The sequence below is a fragment of the Agrilus planipennis genome, unplaced genomic scaffold (assembly GCF_000699045.2).
Source record: "Agrilus planipennis isolate EAB-ADULT unplaced genomic scaffold, Apla_2.0 scaffold69, whole genome shotgun sequence".
Taxonomy (NCBI): Eukaryota; Metazoa; Arthropoda; class Insecta; order Coleoptera; family Buprestidae; genus Agrilus; species Agrilus planipennis.
Window position 1 is genome coordinate 210,462 of NW_020438962.1, and position 20,384 is coordinate 230,845.

The window sequence follows — 20,384 nt, forward strand, 5'->3', positions numbered from 1 at the left end:
TAGGTTAGGTTAGGTTATCGGGTTTTGTTCAAGTGACCACCCTCTTTCGATCCCCCACCTCCACCCGCTTGAAAATAATTTTTTTATTAAATTTTATTTGAATTATAGTGTATGAAAATTGTCAAAATAATCAACTTCCAATCCCCATAACTTTTTATGAGGGTGAGACCGCCGCAAATTTGTTATGGGGTTTTACTCAGGTGACCACCCTCTTTCGATCCCCTTATTCTATTAATTCCGGAAATATCCCCAGATGGGAAGGGCACAGTTTTAATGAGTTAAACAAAGGGCCATTTTCCGTAAGGATCTAACGGGGTCCTTTAGAATAGAGTGATTTTTCTTTTTATAAAACACTAAATACAATTATCCCCTAATTTCCCATGCTCAGTGATGGAATATTTTCTTCAAACTTAAATGAAACCACCCTTAAGATAAAGACTGATCGACAAAAAAAGAATAAATAAAATCGGTTCACAGTTGACGAAGAAATCGTATAATATATATTATACATACAAGAAAAATACAGTCGAATTGAGAACCTTCTCTTTTGAAGTCGGTTGAAAACAAATTACATATTTCAGTAGACAATAAAATGGCCGATTCCGAAAGAGGGAGATCATAAGGTTTCCCATTTGAAGGGAAGTTGCCACGTTGCCAAGAACGAGCGACTGAGTCATTTCATTTTCTTAACAAAAGGAATTGGTATATACATATGTCATTTTTTATTTAAGAACTTCTCAGGATTCAACATACAAACAAAACTTTCTCATTGAAAATGAAATTAATTTTGTTCACATTTCCTTTATAACGAAAAAAAAGTGTTATTTATATACGAATAACAGCTCTTCTTAGTTCAACAACAGCCAATCAAAACAAAAGCATTTACAAGAAATGTTCAAAATTACCCCCCGCGACATATCCCGACATTTGTTCAGAAAAATTACTGATCGTTGTTGCACAGTGTTCCACTGTTATTTCAAAAAAATACGCAAAGAAAAAAGTCAGTGGAAGGTCAAAACTACAAAACCACCCTCTTCAGTTATTCTCCGGCATCGATGAGAGTCGCGACTGGAAAATGCCAACGTTCTCAATGGCCGACTCCACAGCAGGTTTCTCGAGACCCTAAAAACCAAAAAAAACTTTTGGATGTTTCAATCCCACCAGCCAAGTAATGCGGGTGGGCGGGCAGTCCTTCCGGACTACGCCGGAAGGTAGGGCGGAAGGCCCTCTTCAGCCTGCTTTCAGGAATCGTGGGAATGGGTGGGTGGCGGTTCGGGTGGGAAAGATGAGACGGACGAAATGAAGACAGAAGAGAATGAAAGATTATCTGTGGAATATTACTGCCCCAGCATTGGCCTAAGTGATCCAAGGAAACCACAGAAAAACTTGGACCAAGGCAGACGGACCCGGAATCGAACCGGCGTCCTCCCGAATGCTAAGCAATGGTCTAAACCTCTAGGCCATGCCGCTCGGTTTCGAGACCCTCTGGGACTGTAGTTCTTATAGCAGTACAGAGTTGGAGGAACTTGTGCTTTAGCTAGACTAGACTACAGCCAATTCTACCCAATCAAAGAAGGCGGTCTGAAAACAGTAGGTTTTTGGGTTTTTGAGTCAAAAACGTTTGACCGCCGAACTCATCCAATTGCAGCCCACTGAATGTATCGGGAAGATGGTACACTCCAGTATATCAACTGAAAGAAGTATCAACGTGTGCCTGGGACGAAATTATAGTACAATAGTATGTGACCATCATTGGAAAATTTTACTGAATGACTAAAAAATCTAAGGACGCTGCAGGTTGCAATTTTGAACAGTAGTTGTAAATGTTTATATTTTAATTGACAGTTACTGTATTAATAAAAGTTATTATTCATTTTATTGCATGATTTCTTTTGTTCATACAGTCTATTATACCACTAAAATATTTTTAAAAATTCCGAAAACTATTTTCGCGCCCTATCGTACAATAATATATTTTTAGCGTTGCGTTGGAAACGTCTTACAAGTCGATATAACATATACGTTATACTCTTATGAAGACTTCAATAAAATTTTGTTAGCGTAAAAAAGTCAAGAAGGCCGTTTCACATCAAAATAAAAACAAATGAATAATATAAATTATCTGAAGTGCTTTCTAAATAGTCCCATTCCGTTTTTATTATTTCCTCAAACGAATAAGTTTCTACGGTGATTTTAACTGTCGACTATTACACTTTGGACACCGTCCAAACGTCTGGTTACCTTTCAATAAGTCAAACCACAAGTATGCGGTTTGCTTCTAGGTTTCAAAATATTACAGTTGTTGCGTAATTGAAAAGCCAGTAATATAACATAATCTACCAAAAGTAGTCGTTAGGAAGGATAAGAAGCAGTGGAAGTACGTGTCTAACAAGAGTGTTCGAACTGACATCCTTGTGATGATAATGTTGATGATGATGTTGATGATGAATGCCCTCCTGGTTTGAATGATTTCACTATCACTGAAAACCTTCCTGAATGTTTAAATGAATCTTCAAGTAGACGGAACATAGAAGAAAGAAAGGTTCGTAGCCACTGAAGATGCTTAATTGTTTTGCCAAGGAACCCATAAATGGAAGTGAGTGTCAAACAAGCGTCTTCGGATTAACAACCTTGTGATAGTGATGATGATGTTGAGATGTTAATGATAAATAAATGCCCTTCCAATTTGAAAGATTTTACTATCACTGAAAGCCTTCTTAAATGTTTAGACGAATCTTAAAATAGATAGAAGATAGACGAAAGAAAGGTTCGTAGCCACTGAAGATACTTAATTGTTTTGCCACGGAACCTATAAATGGAAGTCAGTGTCCAACAAGAGTCTTCGGACTGCAACCTTGTGATAGTGATGATGATGTTGATGATGAGTGCCCTCCAGGTTTGAAAGATGTTACTATAACCGAAAACCTTCCTGAATGATTAAATGAATCTTCAAGTAGACGAAAGATAGACGAAAGAAAGGTTCGTAGCCACTGAAGATGCTTAATTGTTTTGCCAAGGAACCCATAAATGGAAGTGAGTGTCCAATAAGAATCTTCGGATTGACAACCTTGTGATAGTGATGATAATGTTGATGATAAATGCCCTCTCGATTTGAAAGGTTTTACTATCACTGAAAACCTTCCTGAATGTTAAAATGAATCTTGAAATAGACGGAAGATAGCCGAAAGAAAGGTTCGTAGCCACTGAAGATGCTTAATTATTTTGCCAAGAAACCCATAAATGGAAGTGAGTGTCCAACAAGAATCTTCGGATTGACAACCTTGTGATAGTGATGATGAATGCCCTCCCGATTTGAAAGATGTTACTATCACTGAAAACCTTCCTGCATGAAATAGACGGAAGTTAGACGAAAGAAAGGTTCATAGCCACTGAAGATGCTTCATTGTTTTTCCACGGAACCCATAAATGGAAGTACCTGTCCAATTTATTTTAAATTGGTACCTACCTACAGAGTAATAAAAAAATCCTCAGAAACAAACAAGAATTTCGGATTTCTTACTCAAAAAATTTACATTTCATCACTGTTTAATTTACGTATTTGTTGCTATGTTTGTACTAGTTGAATCCGTCCAAATTTGAACCCCGAAAAATTAAATTAGATATTCACAGACATATAGAAACCACAATATTTAATCAATAATTCTAAAAATTTTTAGTCTCTATCATACAATGGTACATTCAAATAATAATCAAATTGTTCCAAGAACTGCTTGTACGTAGACTACAAAGTCCTCATTTAATTTTAGACCAGAAAGTGACGGGAATAACTGGCGGCCGTGTACCGGAGCCTTTATTTATAAAATTGTCAAAACTTACAATACATGTAAATGCTTCAAACTTCATTCACACTCGGTCTCTAAAAATACAAACACACAAACGTTCCTGTCCCGCAGTCGACAAACTAACTGGACATTTTAGGTCTGCGGCGCCTGTTCACTTACCACGTTAAACAACAATGTTAAAATTCTAAATTCCCTGGCATTCAAACAGAGTGATTGGTAAAATCAAGCCATAGAAAAATGGATTGTAGTGAATATTTCACAATAGTGAAACTTTCTACTGTTCAAATGATAACATCCTGGATATCGAAAGTAATGGGCGCGTTGATAATTCGTCCGTTAATTTGGCACTTTAACAGTTACAAAGTCCTATAATCAGAAGATATAGCTGCACAAATTTTCATAACAGACATATATGTTACTAAGCTAGAACCATAGATTATAGATATAGTGATGATGGTGACTATGTTTATGTCATCGACATAGTATGTACGAACCAATCCAAAAAATAGTAACAACATTACATTAAACTCACTTGTAATTTGTAATATAGAAAATACGTTAAAAATAAGCCCGAAAATTATATTAGGTTAAATTGCTTTTATTGTTCTTAGATTTGAAATTTAAAATGCAAATACAAAATAAAAAATACCTATTTTTACTAAATATATATGAAATCCTATGACATTGTTAGTTACTTAATAGTGGATTAATATGCAACATTAATTTGAAATCATTTTTTCGATTTTTTATTTACCCACTACAAACTTCCTCAAATAAATGAGGGAAAAATTTTGTTGCTATTGTCAGACCCCACCGGGAATCGAACCAGGGACCTTTGGCTTTACGCANGGGAATCGAACCCGGGACCTTTGGCTTTACGCACCAATGTTCTGACCACTAAACTACGAGAGGTGACAACAACAACCACGACCAACCGACCTACAAGGTTAACGATCCGTCGATTTTTATTAACTTAATTATATATATATTAAATATATGAAATCCTATGACATTGTTAGTTACTTAATAGTGGATTAATATGCAATATTAATTTGAAATCATATTTTCGATTTTTTATTTACCCACTACAAATTACCTCAAATTAATGAGGGAAAAACTGTTGCTGTTGTCACACCCCCGCCGGGAATCGAACCCGGTACCTTTGACTTTACGCACCAATGTTCTATTTTTATCTTGCATTTAAATTTAAATACTTTTTTGAGAAAAGCATTTTGTATTTTATTTAAAATGCTTTTCCAAACGTATTTTCTATTTGTAAAATGCATAATACATCTTTGCCGATAAAATGTTTTACTAGTATCGCCGATCAATATTACATAAAATGCATGAAAGTTGCTCACATTGGCCATCGACGGTATTAGAACCTTAAAAAGAGGACAAGGAGACATTCCATGAATGCCTTCTAATTCTTTAACTGAAGAGAGACCAAAAAATTCTAAACTCCTTGGAAATGGATAATCTAAAGTATTGGATTGATATTGTTTTCCCGGTTTAATGTCATGGTCCATGGAATTTTGAAGTTCCAAATTGATATCAGCACCTGCCAAATCACCACTTATCGTACCTTTAGCAAGGAACTACGAAATTCTATGAATTACGACGAAACAGCCCGCAAAACAATATCAAATTGATATTAAAACTAAAAACTACAAGATATTATCCTGTGCTAATAAATGCCTATAGTCCAAAATTCTTAGAAAACACTACAAATGCTACTAATTATAATGAGACACTATAAATGAGAAAACTTCAAATAGAAATACCATCCACAGTCTACCTCCCAGTACCTACTATTTTAGTTTCCTTGTTGAATCCTACAACACAATTTCTTGGTATACGAATAATAACCGTAATCATAAGTTAACCAAATAGTTCTTTTTTAAATAATAGCAAACAAAAACTGTGTAGTATGTCAAGTGAGCTTTCGGGCTTTTGAACTATTTCTCGAATAAAGACTGTGTTTATTACCAGCATAAACCAACAAATATATCGTACTAATGATACAGTTTGAGGAAAAGTATGATACACCTCGTATTTACCAAAAAACATGCTAATCGTTGGTTTACATAGCTTTATTTGTCAACGCACGTAAGTAATCCTCTAACAAGATATTCAACTGCCTGTTATAGTATATGAAAATATTATCTAATATACGTAGGAATATATGTATAGAAAGGTGCTTCACAACCGTATCAAATACACACATAAATTTGAAAATCCGTAGTAAGTATTGTCATTAAAATGATTTAATTAAGTGTAATTGTTCCACAAAACGACACACATTTATCATAGGAGTAATTAAAATACCATAAACAATATACGAGAAGCACATTATAAATTAATTAAAACAGTGACAAATTATTTACACGAATATCCGCAGATTACATGTGTTAACCCACTAAAACTGAAGTCAATCATAATTCTTTCAGATGCTTTTCTTTTCAAAAACTACTTAATCCAATTAGCCAACAATAAATATCAATATTATGAGCTCTCCATAACCAGAGAAATTGTGGTTTCTACAAATTTTTTTACCTTCTGTTACCCCATTAAACTTGAAGCCAAAGATTATTCTTTCATGTTCATTTCTTTTGGAAAACTAATTAGTCCAATGAGCCACCAGTAAATATCAACAATATGACCTCTTGCTAACCAGAGAAATTATGGTTTCTACTAAAATTTTCACCTTCTGTTACCCGATTAAACCTAAAACCAAATGTAATTCTCTCACATTCATTTCTTATGGAAAATTAATTAATCTAATAAGTCACCAGTAAATATCAATATTATGAGCTTTCCCTAACCAGAGGAATTACGGTTTCTACTACTGTTACTCCATTAAACCTGAAGCCAATATAATTCTCTCACATTCATTTCTTTTGGAAAATTAATTAATCTAACAAGCCACCAGTAAATATCAATATTATGAGCTTTCCCTAACCAGAGAAATTACGGTTTCTACTAAAATTTTCACCTTCTGTTACCCGTTTAAACCTGAAACCAAATATATAATTCTCTCACATTCATTTCTTTTGGAAAATTAATTAATCTAACAAGTCACTAGTAAATATCAATATTATGAGCTTTCCCTAACCAGAGAAATTACGGTTTCTACTAAAATTTTCACCTTCTGTTACCCGTTTAAACCTGAAACCAAATATATAATTCTCTCACATTCATTTCTTTTGGAAAATTAATTAATCTAACAAGTCACTAGTAAATATCAATATTATGAGCTTTCCCTAACCAGAGAAATTACGGTTTCTACTAGAATTTTCTCCTTCTATTACCCGATTAAACCTGAAACCAAATATAATTCTCACACATTCATTTCTTTTGGAAAATTAATTAATCTAATAAGCCACCAGTAAATATCAATAATATGACCTCTTGCTAACCAGAGAAATTATGGTTTCTACTAAAATTTTCACCTTCTGTAACCCGATTAAACCTAAAACCAAGTATAATTCTCTCACATTCATTTCTTTTGGAAAATTAATTAATCTAACAAGCCACCAGTAAATATCAATATTATGAGCTTTCCCTAACCAGAGAAATTACGGTTTCTACTAAAATTTTCTCCCTCTGTTACCCTATTAAACCTGAAGCCAAAGATAATTCTTTAACGTCTATTTCTTTTGTTAAAAAAAAAACAAATTAGTCCAATGAGCCACCAATAACTATCAACATTATGATCTCTCCTTGAGCAGAGTTCTTTTCATATGTACTTGCAACAATTGAACATACATCTAGCGTAATTGTAAGTAAATTTCAGAAAGTAATTTTTTTTATCGTACCACCCACTTAACATATAAATAGATGCCGTAAAAAAACACCCAGAGTCAGTGTAGTGTATGCAGTAACAACTAATTCAGTCAAATTACTTTTAGTAACCTAAGGGTCATTAATTTATTATGTGCATGACCTTTCGAATCTTGGCAAGCTTCTCTATTATTTTACCTGTGTGATATTTGGACGACAGCCTCGAAAACATAATGAGCTTGGCGGAATTACTGATGCTGTGTCCTGAATGGCAACACATTAAACAAAAAGAAAAATAAAGGAAACAATAAATTTACGTAGGAACCTCTATATATAAATTAACTTCAAATATGCCAATTCTTAAACAATAGGTAGCCATTTAGCCGTAAAATAGCATCAGTTTGCGCTGGTGAAAAAGACTGGTAAAGTCCTTATTTGAAAAAAAAAAACAATATTGCTACAAACGGCCAATAACAGTAGCACCTTTAAATATAGTTGTGTAATATAGACTATAGCAGTTTTATTTTTTATTTTACTGATGTGAAATTAAATTTTGATGTTGGGTAAACCAAAAATGCATCGATATCGTTAATGTTGAAAACTTTTTGCGTCAAGAATCAAAGGAAACGTGCACAATTTTGCGTTCTAGTTATTAAATAATCTTCCAGTGCCAAAATAAATAATCATTTGTACCAAATTAACTTTTGAGGACCAACATGTTAACGTCTATATAAATTTTCATCGTATTGCGTTTGGTTAAATTTTGCTTTTTCCTGCAAAGCACATTTCAACTTTTTATTTTTCCTCTAACGATGAGTACTTATTATTATAATTAACTGTACGTATGTAGTTAAATTTAGATCTAAAAAATTACAATATTAAAAATGTACTACAACTTTCACAGTCATAACACAATATACTACACATAAATCTCATCATCATCATCATCATCATAAGGTGATTGGTGACAAGACTGGTTGGACACGCACCTCCGCTCTTTCCTATCCTGAGCTAATTTTCGCGTTTCCCTGAAACTAGAACAACCCACGTCCTTAAATATTTGCGAACAGCAACCTAATCTACGTCTACCTCTACTCCTCTTATCTCCTGTTTCTGCTTCTAATATGTCTCTGACTAGACCTTCATGACTGAGAAGATGTCCTACCAACATATCTGGTCCATTTCTTATTGATTTCCATAGAGTCCTCTGTTCTCCTATTCTTTCTAATACCTTTTCATTTCTAACCTTCTCTATCCACGGTATCCTCATCATTCGCCGGTAACAACACATTTCGAACGCTTCTAACCTTTTCTTTTCCATTGCGCCCACCGTTCATGCTTCGCACCCGTACAACACCGCGCTCCAAACATACACCTTTAACAATCTTTTTCGAATTTCCAAATTATCCATTCACGAGCATAGAAGTGACTTCTATTTATTAAAGGCGACTCGACCCTGCGCTATCTTCCACTTTATATCCCTACTACTCCTTCCGTCCTGACTTATCTGACTTCCTAGATACCTAAAATCAGCCACTTCTTCTAATCTTTCGTTTCCTATCTCTATATTCGCTCTTTCCCTACTTAATACTGTTTTCCCTGTATATCTATCGCTATAGTTGTCCTATCTTCAATGATTTTGATCGCGTCTTCGATGTATAGATTAAATCTGTAATTAATTTCGAAAAATATATAAAAATAATGATACCCATCCCAGTAATTAAGAAATTACAAAAATCTGCAATTATTTTTATAAAACTGTTTTTACGGACTGCACAGCCTTGTTTTCGTTGTAACGTTGAACTACAACCACAGCCATACTTCAAAATAAAACAATCGGAAATTAAAAAACTGAACATCCAATTACTTATGTACATAAATGATAATCATGAAACAAGTCAAACCATAAAAAGTTTCCTACATTGCTGCCTGACTTCGCAAAAGGCAAATATGGAATTCAAAATCTAAAATTACAATACAGCTATCGTTTCAAAAGTATAATCAAATATCTTTTATTATTTGTTATGTTTAATTACAACTAACAAATCACACATGTTAATGGCAACGGTAATGGACATTAACTATTTTAACGTAATTTTTTTAATCACTTATGTAATTTACTTGTCACAGTAAGGCATGTTTTACTAACTCAAATAAAAGAAAAACAAATTTCAAATTAAAATTAAAATTAGAAATTCCAATAGCAATTATTTCAAATTTAAATTTCCCGAACCACTGAAAAATAAATAAAGTGATAGATAAAGATGCAAATATTTGTATTTTCCACATTATAGGTATTATCAGTCTTTTACAGCCTCTACAAAGTTAAATCTTTCACTATTATTGGATTTTTTAAAATCTACAACCTGTACAAGTTCAATATTTCACTATTATCGGAACTTTCGAGCTTTACAGCCTCTACAAAGTTTAATCTTTTACTATTATCGGATCTTTCTAGATCTACAGCCTCTACAAAGTTAAATCTTTCACTATTACCGGATCTTTCTAGATCTACAGCCTCTACAAAGTTAACTCATTCACTATTATCGAATTTTTCTATATCTACAGCCTCTACAAAGGTAAATTTTAACTATTATCGGATTTTTCGAAATCTACTGCCTCTTCAAAGTTCAATCTTTCACTATTATCGGATCTTTTTAGATCTACAGCCTCTACAAAGTTAACTATTTTACTATTATCGAATTTTTCTATATCTACAGCCTGTACAAAGATAAATCTTTTACTATTATCGGATTTTTCAAAATCTACAGCCTCTACATAGTTCAACCCTTCACTATTATCAAATCTTTCTAGATCTACAGCCTCTACAAGTTAAATCTTTTACTATTATCGGATTTTTCGAAATCTACAGCCTCTACAAAGTTCAATCTTTCACTATTATCGGATCTTTCTAGATCTACAGCCTCTACAAGTTAAATATTTTACTATTATCGGATTTTTCGAAATCTACAGCCTCTACAAAGTTCAATCTTTCACTATTATCGAATCTTTCTAGATCTACAGCCTCTACAAGTTAAATATTTTACTATTATCGGATTTTTCGAAATCTACAGCCTCTACAAAGTTCAATCTTTCACTATTATCGAATCTTTCTAGATCTACAGCCTCTACAAGGTTAATTCTTTCNAGAAGGTCATTATTGGTAACGAATCATGGGTTTATGGTTATGACGTGGAAACCAAAGCTCAACCATCCCAATGGAAGCTGCTCCACGAGTCAAGGCAGAAAAAAGCGGGCCAAGTACCCGGAAAAATCACTATCTTTAATTTTCAGTTACTATAACAATATGATGCACAATCCATTAGATCCAAGGAGCCAGAGCCTTTGTTGACTCCATAGTGGTTCTCGTGCAATAAAATTTTGAACATCGGCCTAAATGTGGAAATGACATCTGCATCCTCTATTTAAGTTTCATTCCCCTCAATGTGTAATTAATGCCGATACTTTTGGTACCTTCTTTACTACGTTGTAATAGAAACATTTCTACGCTTATGGTACTAGATAAATGTCTAAAATTAAAACTACTGTAGATAAGTTAGACGAAAGATGTAGTTTTACAGATAACAGAAAAACAACTTAAATAAAAACACATTCATTACACCATCTTCCTTAATGTGTACCGCAAGATAACCCAAACAAGATACAATTCACGTCGTTAACCAAAAAACGAACCGACTTCATTATGTCCAAATAACAGCGAGAAGTCAAAGGTAACCAAACATTATCTATTCAGGAATAGCATATTACTATCTTTTAAATAAAGCAAAACCTCAAAACAGCGCAAACATTTACATCACAAATTGTTTATGTAAAATAGTATCCATAAATAGAACAAATCTTAAATAGTCAAAAATATATATGCCATCATCTTAATATCGTCAGTCCTAAGACTGGTTGGACACGCACCTACACTTCCTATCCTGAGCTAATCTTCGCATTTCCCTAGAACTAGAACAACACACATCCTTAACTATATGCGAACAGTAATCTAATCTAGGTCTACCTCTACCCCTCCTAACTCCCGTTTCTGCCTCTAATATGTCTCTGACTAAACCTTCATGCCTGAGAAGGTGTCCTACCAACCTATTCGCCTATTTCTTATTAACTTCCATGGAGTTCTCTGTTCTCCTATTCTCTCTAATACCTCTTCATTTCTAAACTTCTCAATCCACGGTATCCTCATCATTTGCCTTTAACACCACATTTCGAACGCTTCTAACCTTTTCTTTTCCGCGACTCGACCCTGCGCTATCCTCTGCTTTATATCCCCACTTCCCTACTACTCCTTCCGTCCTGACTTATCTGACTTCCTAAGTTGAAACCAACTTCGTTATTTTAAATGAAACATCCTGTATATTATGACGGTTTTGAATTCTACTTATGATTTTTTGGGAAGACCTTTATGATGCTATTCTACTTCTGAAATTTAGTGTTTTAGAAATATTAATTTCTTTTAAAAAAAGTCACAGAACAGTAGGTTGCAAAAAAGCATGCCTATTTTACAGTAAGATAGCTGGAGCAACAATATTCTCAGAAATACCCTTAAGCTTCCCATCCATACTTTCAAATTGGGTTAATTACATACAACTTAAGTCCATTGAGACGTTTAATGTAGAAATAGAGAACTACCAGAACCAAGAATTTCAGAGTCCAATATTGAAATAATATTTTTGCATGGGCCAGGAGTGGACCATACCATTGCAGATTTTAAATTTCTCGTTATATCCGATAAGAAGCTAGGGCCTGGATACGTTTCTGAGAGACCAATATTCCTCCAATAAATTAGAATTTTAAAGACTGTTAATTAAGTTGTTTTAAAAATAATAATGTTTGCCTATTTCATCACACGATACGAATTATGGAGCGTGTCACTTAGGAAATGCTTTGGGACAATATGACTTTGTTTTTCTTCATTAATTTCGGAATTTTACTTAGAAATTTGTATCAGCTACAATGCAAATGTTTTATCTTTTAAGTATAAACAGTATGATGTAGCCGGGTTACCAGACGTTACAGCAATTATACAAAATTGACGTAACTTGATTGTAAATTGTACAAAGGTCTGAAAATTATCGGTTTTCATTATTTACATGTACGTAAAGGCATCGATGCATAAATGTTTATCGACATATTGCTTACATAATGTTTGCTAGAAAACGTGCTAACTACAGATTTAACGTAGGTATAGCATCTTAACTAACTCCAGCGAGTAATTTCAGTAACGAATAAGTAAAACAACACTGGTTTAGTAGGATAAGCATAACATGGAGGTTTATTGATTATTGATTTAAAAATAACGATGGGAAATTGCCATTTTTTGTGGCGGTCAAACTAATGACTTCGTGGCGCCATCTATCTTCCGTCACTCAAAATGCTACAACAAACGTAGCATTTCTTTTCTCTTAGACATACATAGTATAAGGGTAAAAAGAAATTACTAGAGTCATTTATAACTTCAACATCTGTAGGTACTGTACGAAAATGAACCTACAACAACAGTAATAAACCTTTTTTTTGTGTAAATGTGAAATCCAATACAACACTCGCAAAAAAACTACTTGTATAATGATTTCTCTCCTACTAACTTTTTTTTTATCCGGTGGAATACAATGAGTAAAATTTTTAAGACATCTGTCCGATTTCTAGCTAACAAGTAATGACTGCAGGATAAATGATGAATGACTTGATGAACAGCTGTGTTGAGACAAAAATAACTAGCAAGCATATTACATACTTTCTTCCTAATATTCGTTAATTATACAAAGTTTTAAGTTACACAAAATATGATAGAAATAATAGATTTTTAATTTTCGACACCCAAACGAAATTATGATGATGGTCTGAGTCTATGGGCCTGACACGTAATTCTACTAAGGATTACGGCCCTAAAGACCATCGACAATGGCGCTCATTTATCCAAATTTGGATAGATTCAAATATTTCCATTATCTAGTCTTTATCCAGTACATGGCGGTGTGTGTATACCTATTATTACATTACAAATTACTTAAAATTAATGAGAAAAAATTATAGTTATACCCTCGCCGAGAATCGAACCCGATACCTTTGGGTTTACGTATCAACAAGTTCGATTCCCGGCGAGGATGTGACAGCAAGCAACAATTTTTCGTCATTTATTAGAGGTAATTTGTACTGGATAAAACTTAAATTAATTTTCACATTAATATTAACAATTATTAAAGGTATCTTAAAATATTTCGAATCATTAAAGAATTAATTTCATAATGAACTAGTAAGTAACGACCTGATTTCACCTGCTATTACACTAAAAATATTCAATAAGTTCTCGACATGCCTCTATAATAATAATAAGCACATAATAACGAAATAATGTCAAGGTATTATACAATAATTTTCGTTCAAATAGGTAATGTTATTTACACAATACACAAAATAAGTTAGTCGCTTAATGCATACATGTATATTTTCTTCTTTTATTAGACGAAATACAAAGTTAAATTTAAATAATTCAATCAGTACGAATAGGTAATTAATTTCATGACAATTAGTTAGTTGAATATGCAACATAAAAAACCAATACTCATGTCAATAAAAACACAGACGATGATATAATACCTAATAGTGTAGAATAATTATTATTTATTATTCAAGTATCTATTGTTAATTGAATTACAAATTATAACACAGGTAAAGTAAATTATTATTATCTGAAGCTCTTAAGACGGAAGATTATTTGGACTCGCTCTTGTTCAAAAGAAACTAAATAAAATATTCGCGAATGGGTACTAAAGATTGTGTTCAGCAGAAGTTGTATCAGAATCGACACAATATGTAAATAGGCGCTTTAATTATCCAGTACTTAAAGTTGGATTAACATTTGAAGAACTTTGTTGCCTAAAACAGAACCCTCGGTGGATGCTTTCAATTTTGCAATCATCCAAAAATATTTCGACGCCGAAATAACATCGAAAAAATGACAAGTGCCGTGCCGTTACATATGACATAATCGTATCACATGCTGGGCGAGCGCCTACATAAAAAAAATACAACACGTCGAACCGAGAACGTTGTACATTACGTATTACATAATGTATCATACGTTAAGTGAGTACAATTATACTTACTAAAATAAAGTTCTCAGTTGGCGTAGATCACATGAGCAACCAAATCGTTTTTTCCGATAATAAAATACACATTTTGGCAACTGATCCACGTATTCATTTCGAAAATGAACGCAGACGTATGAGAACAGCGAACGCCACAAAAAATACCTTCGGTCTCGTGAGTCTCCACGAGAAAAATCCGTTTGACGGCCAGAACGACCAAATCAGTATGTATAATAAAATACATGCCCAATGACGTCAAAACGTAATAGTCAGATCATCATCATAACGTCGTCAGTCCTAAGACTGGTTGGATACGCACATCCACTCTTTCCTATCCTGAGCTAATCTTCGCATTTCCCCAAAACTAGAACATCCCACATCCTTAACTATTTGCGAACAATAATCTAATCTACGTCTACCTCTACCCCTCCCAGCTCATGTTTCTGCCTCTAATATGTCTCTGACTAGACCTTCATGTCTGAGAAGGTGTCCTACCAACCTATCTCGCCTAATTTTTATTGACTTCCATAGAATCCTCTTTTCTCCTATTCTTTCTAATATCTTTTCATTTCTAACCTTCTCTATCCACGGTATCCTCATCATTCGCCTATAACACCACATTTCGAACGTTTCTAATCTTTTCTTTTCCGCCGCGCCAACCGGTCATGTTTCGCACCCATACCCGGGCTCTAAACCTTTAACAATTTTTTTCAAATTTCTAAATTAACCGTTCGCGCGCATAGAAGTGACTTCTATTTATTGAAGGCGACTCAACCCTGCGATATCCTCTACTTTATATCCCGACTACTCCTTCTGTCCTGACTTATCTGACTCCCTAGAAATCTAAAATCAGCCACTTCTTCTAATCTTTCGTCTCCTATCTTTATATTCGCTCTTTCCCGACTTTTTCTTCCCTTGCATACCAGTATTTTTGTTTTACTTTTATTTATTTTCATTCAATACTGTTTTGTCAATACCGCTTCCATTTTATTTAAAGCTATCTCTATCTCCTCCTTGCTAGATGCTAATACTGCTGTATGATCTGCAAATCTAAGCATACTAATCTTTTGCCCCTGTATATCTATTCCTACAGTTGTACTGTCTTTAATGATATTGATCGCGTCTTCGATGTATAGATTAAACAGTAGCGGTGACAGTGTGCATCCCTGCCTGACTCCCTTCCTAATATTTACTTCTCTACGTTGAAGCTCCAGCTCTATAACCGCCTGTTGCTCTTTATACAAACTAAGTATCACTCTTCTATCTCTGTAACTCATCCCTAAATTTTTAAGTATATTTAACATCTTATCCCATTTAACATTGTCAAAAGCTTTTTCTAAATCTACAAATCCTATGTACGCACTCTTTCCTTTTTCTATCGTTTTCTCTATTGTTACCCCTAAAGCTAAAATAGCCTCCCGCGTTCCTCTATTTCTTCTAAACCCAAATTGATCTTCCCTTTTTTCCATCATCCTCTGTACAATCCTAGTGAAGATTTTTATAGTCAGATACTAAAAGAGAAAAAACTTTTTGGGATCCCATTGAAACTCTTTTATATTCTGTCAACCCTCTCTGACGGAGGATTCTATCCTCTGAACAAAATATAAGATACATTACCATAAAAAGGCGCCCAAAGTGGGCTAAAAAACATATTTATATGAACTTTTAGGATGAACAGAATAAAAGCTTTTTATGTAGGGCGCATATAAGTAAATACACTTTCTATGGCTTTCGGGAGTCGTCAAAATTTCCGTATCGAACAAATTTCGTTTCCCAAAGTCTATCCCGAAAGTATCATTACATATGAAGCCGCAATTTAAACGAAAAATATACGGAATATGTAGATCCTGACCTACACTCCATATCGAAAAGCTGCATCAGTTTAATAATACAATACAATAATAAAAACAGCAAAATTTCGAATTATTTATTATTACAACCTAATAAATACTATATTTATGGGATACTAACTTGTAACTTATAAATAATTTAATCGTTTTCGGTAAATTTTGTTAAGAAACGTACAACTATTGAAACTTCTGAATGGAAATTCCTTAAGTTAAAAATATACTACCTACTGCACATGACAATACGTCCATCAGAAAAATATATATCAAATTTGGCTATTAAAAGTCAAAAGAGCTCGGTAGGTAGTAGCGCTGGCACGCTTCAAACCATTAAAATACCTTTTAGTAAAAAAGAACGAAATCGTTGATTCACATCCAAAAATAATTAATTACAGAGACAGTGCTGTTCGGGTTATTAGACACCACTTGAACTGTCTAATTCGAATTACTATCATTAGAAAAGAAATGCATCATACCCACGAGGATCCACATAGAATTTCGAAAAAAAAAACTGTAATATGAACAGATTTTATAATTTTGAACACAATTAGTAGCTGCTAAGTAAAATGATGATGATGATTTTAAGTCCTCTATCTCCCTACTTTCTCGTCATTTTAGGTGTTACTTGCCACTTCAAAATGGTCATCAAATATGAAACTATTAAACCCTAGAGATAAATTACATCTACTTTTGACAAACAACAACTTCAACCCCATATTTGCCATTCCAAAATTTACCTAAATCCAGTTATTTACTACAGAAAATTTATTTTTAAGGATTCAGGTCGACTTTAAAATATCGAGCACCTCAAATTTAATACATTCACATTCGTAATAATAACAATAAAAGAATATGACAGGAAAACAGGAAGTTTGCGGCATATTTTGGTTTCAAAAATGTCAGCTTTAGTAGCATCATATATATTCATATCATAATACCCATCATCACTACCCCTTCAGATTTATTAGTATCTGAGCGACCATGATAAAAATTTATGTCTGTACATCTACAAGGTGCCTTCTCCTTTGATAATTTATTCTCAATTGTACGAATGTTTAAATAGACATGTGAGTATTTGCCATCAAACTTAATGTCTTTTGGCAAGAGAAAATATCAGTGATAATGTGTGACAACATTCAGGAAACACGTCAACGTTAATTTGAATCCAAGCGAAGTTACAAGCGACTTCATGTTGTCTTCAACTTTTGTGCCTAGTCTACTTTACTTTCGACATACTAATAATAAAGCAACAGTCAATTGTTACACACAAAAATAATAAAAGAACAAACAAAAATGTATACTCGCTTTTATAAAAATTATTATTAAAAAAAGTACGCGAACAATGTTGGCAGAGAAATCAGACTCCTGAACAAAATTTTATTGATTAATTCGCTAGAAATTAGGCATCTGATCGTAAAATAGATCATACATGCATGTTAAAGAGGTAAAATATAATATATAGCCCATAAACTTGGACCAACCCAAGTTACCTCTAAATATACCCTATTAGCAGAGATGTGATTTGTAAATACAAAATAAAAAATATCTATTTTTATCTTGCATTTAAATATTTTTTCAAGAAAAGCATTTTGTATTTCATTTAAGATACTTTTCCAAACGAATTTTCTATTTGTTAGAATGCGAAATACACTTTTGCCATTAAAAGTTTTGCTAGTATCACCGATCAAACATTATATAAAATGATGAAAGAAAGTTGCTCACATATGTCATTGAAGGAATTATAACCTTAAAAAGGGGACAACGAGACATTTCATGAATGTCTTTTAATTATTTAACTGAAGAGAGCTCAAAAAGTTCTAAACTCCTTGGAAACGATAATCTAAAATATTGGATCGATATTGTTTTCCGGGTTCAATGTCATTGTCCATGGAATTTTGAAGTTCCAAATTGATATCAACACCGGCCAAATCACCACTTATCGTACCTTTAGCAAGGAACTACGAAATTCTATGAATTACGACAAAACAGCCCGAAAAACAATATGTAATTGATATACACCAGCTGTGTAAAACCGAAAACTACAAGGTATTGTGGTGTGCTAATAAATACATATAATCCAAAATTCTTAGAGAACTATTCGAAAAACTTCACTTATTAGATAAACCCAAAGCTAAAGAAACTATGGATTCCATTTCTTTCTCTTATAAACAATGTGTAAAAGATCAGAAAACAAAATGGGGTTGTAAATACTTTGATATAAAATGATNCATATAATCCAAAATTCTTAGAGAACTATTCGAAAAACTTCACTTATTAGATAAACCCAAAGCTAAAGAAAGTATGGATTCCATTTCTTTCTCTTATAAACAATGTGTAAAAGATCAGAAAACAAAATGGGGTTGTAAATACTTTGATATAAAATGATTGATATTGATTTTACATCTATAAAATTATTTGCAACCCCATTTTGGCTCTGGTATTCGACGATAAACAAACTATTTTGGCATTAATGTCTTTTTCCCAATATAAACGGGTGACAAAGGCAAATAAGGAAGCATATAGAAGAATTATTTGTTGTTGAACTGAAGAAACTATAACATAAAGATAGAAAAACTATATCTCAATCACGTCAAACGGAAAAATACGAATTAAACTCGATCTTCGCAGCTGGCGATATAGTGCAAACAAAACTATTAGTCTAGAAAATATTTAAAAATGAGAAAATATATTGGACAAACTAGACGTTCAATCAAAACCAGATTTAAAGAACATCTAGCTCATGCTAGGTTTGGTAGAGAAGAAAAATCTAGTGTTGCCCAACATATTCTTACTGATGGACATAATATTAATATTAATAACCTTAAGTTAGTTAAAGAAGTTAGGAATAATCGTTTACTAAACAGTTTTGAAAGTTTATACATTTATAAAAATAAACAAATTGTTCTTAACAATGACAACGGTCCCATCCCTGGATCTCCGCTATTTAGTTTAGTTTAATTACGTTTATGATGATGATGTTAAGGTCCATTGAACATCTACCTTGTTGGCTTCGGGTCATGTTCACTGAACCTTAACAACTATCAGTATAAATTAGGATTAGTTCTCATTTAGGTTTAGTTTACTTCAGTCCCTGAAGAAGGTAACTTTGTTACCGAAAAGTGCTTCGGACAACTACAGTGTCGTGTTTTGGCGTTGGGGTTTTGAGCTATTCTGTTTGTTCTACAACGTTTTCTTAAAAAATATTTTATACTTCGATTAATAAACACGATCTTTTTATCTTGTATGTCATTCAATTTTTTTGCAAAGAAATACAGGAGACGCCCGACCCCCAGAACCTCCCAAACATCTTCCTTACTACGAATTCCTTTTTGGAACAATATATCTAGGAATTTTTCAAGAAAATAGTTGTATTTTTTTAATTCAAAAGCTAGAGTAAGTATGTACCTACTATAAGATATTTATTTAGTGATATTATAACCTTTTCTAATGGAAAAAAAATATTCAGGACAACTGGCAAACGTTTTGAATTGCGTCGTCAAAGCTAAAGATCCAAAATATAGTACAAAAAAGAATTTTTTTTCTAGATCAACGCGGTGGTCTTCACTGTCTTTCTTTTAAATTGTTTTTTAAAGTATACAACGCTAATTTCATTTGTTTTTCTACTACAGTCGTCCAAATTACTTTTTTCTGGCATTGTTGAACTATAATTAACTTCATGTATTTTTCCGTTTGATCTGTCAACTGTCGTTACCCTCTACTATGTTTCTAAACACGTGTTCTTTAATAGCCAATCGTTTAGAAATTGCCACGTGCTTTTTTAACTCTAAAAACGAATATACATAACAATTTTTCTACACATAACAAACATTTATTTTGAAATT

At 33.2% G+C, this 20,384-nt stretch overlaps 1 protein-coding gene across 1 annotated transcript in view; it reads right to left on the reverse strand.

The window, feature by feature from the left end:
* Positions 1-20,384, reverse strand: part of LOC108741971 (uro-adherence factor A-like) — a 78,528-nt gene that overhangs the window by 49,842 nt on the left and 8,302 nt on the right. The gene's annotated exons all lie outside the window — the stretch shown is intronic.